The sequence below is a fragment of the Bidens hawaiensis genome, unplaced genomic scaffold (genome assembly GCF_021521415.1).
Source record: "Bidens hawaiensis isolate Kalapana, Puna unplaced genomic scaffold, B.hawaiensis_p1.1 tig00000142_1, whole genome shotgun sequence".
NCBI classification, from domain to species: domain Eukaryota; kingdom Viridiplantae; phylum Streptophyta; class Magnoliopsida; order Asterales; family Asteraceae; genus Bidens; species Bidens hawaiensis.
The window spans coordinates 581,040-582,500 of NW_027491019.1; the positions used below are offsets into that span (position 1 = coordinate 581,040).

General features: G+C 33.7%; 1 pseudogene; it reads left to right on the forward strand.

Moving 5' to 3' along the window:
• The first annotated feature begins 583 nt into the window (after window positions 1-583).
• The window catches only part of LOC143573996 (uncharacterized), a 980-nt pseudogene continuing 102 nt past the window's right edge, over window positions 584-1,461 (forward strand).

Sequence of the window (1,461 nt, forward strand, 5' to 3'; positions counted from 1 at the left end):
ATTTTAGTGAAAAAGAATTCGATTCATTGATCGGGATGGCGGAACCGGCCAGAGACCAATTCATCTATTCGGAAAAATTATGAACTAATGAGAGAACTGAAATAGAAATTGAAAGAGTAAATATTCGCCCGCGAAAACTTTATTTTCTTGGATTGCTAAAATTGGGTCAATCCAATACGATAAAGAGTAAAACAAAAGAAAGATTTGTTTTAACATTATAAAACATTCTTTTAACATTATAAAACATTCTAAAATAGATAAATAAAAAATAGATAAATATAAGAAAAAATAGTTATTTAATATATTTATATTTAGTTATCGATAAAAACAAGATATACAAATTAATAATATATTTAATCTAGATTAAATGAAATCCATGATTCAGTATATTAATTATGAAAGTTAATTCAAATTATTTTCTATCTGAATTGAATTCAAAATCTTGAATTTGAATTGATTTATTCGCGAGGAGCTGGATGAGAAGATACTCTCACGTCCGGTTCTGTAGTAGAGATGGAATTAAAAAAAAACCATCAACTATAACCCCAAAAGAACCAGATTCCGTAAACAACATAGAGGAAGAATGAAGGGAATGTCTTATCGAGGTAATACTATTTGTTTTGGTAAATACGCTCTTCAGGCACTTGAACCCGCTTGGATCACATCTAGACAAATAGAAGCGGGTCGACGAGCAATGACACGAAATGCACGTCGCGGTGGAAAAATATGGGTCCGTATATTTCCAGATAAACCAGTTACAGTAAGGCCCGCTGAAACACGTATGGGTTCAGGTAAAGGCTCTCCCGAATATTGGGTAGCTGTTGTTAAACCAGGTCGAATCCTTTATGAAATGGGTGGAGTAACAGAAAATATAGCCAGAAGGGCTATTTCAATAGCAGCGTCTAAAATGCCTATACGAGCTCAATTCATTATTTCGGGATAAAAAAGAAATAGGCCTTAAAAATAGCGGGTGCAGGTTTCTTTTTTTGAACAAATAATATTTCTTTTTTTCTTCGAACTTTGTATTGTAAAAAACAGATCAAAAAAAAAATAAATAAAATAAAATGATATGATTCAACCTCAGACCCATTTGAATGTAGCAGATAACAGCGGGGCTCGAGAATTGATGTGTATTCGAATCATAGGAGCTAGCAATCGTCGATATGCTCATATTGGTGACGTTATTGTTGCTGTGATCAAAGACGCAGTTCCAAACATGCCTCTAGAAAGATCAGAAGTGGTCAGAGCTGTAATTGTACGTACTTGTAAAGAACTTAAACGTGACAACGGTATGATAATACGATATGATGACAATGCTGCAGTTGTGATTGATCAAGAAGGAAATCCAAAAGGAACTCGAGTTTTTGGTGCGATTGCCCGAGAATTGAGACAGTTCAATTTTACTAAAATAGTTTCATTAGCTCCCGAGGTATTATAAAACGAGACCACGATATGGTTATA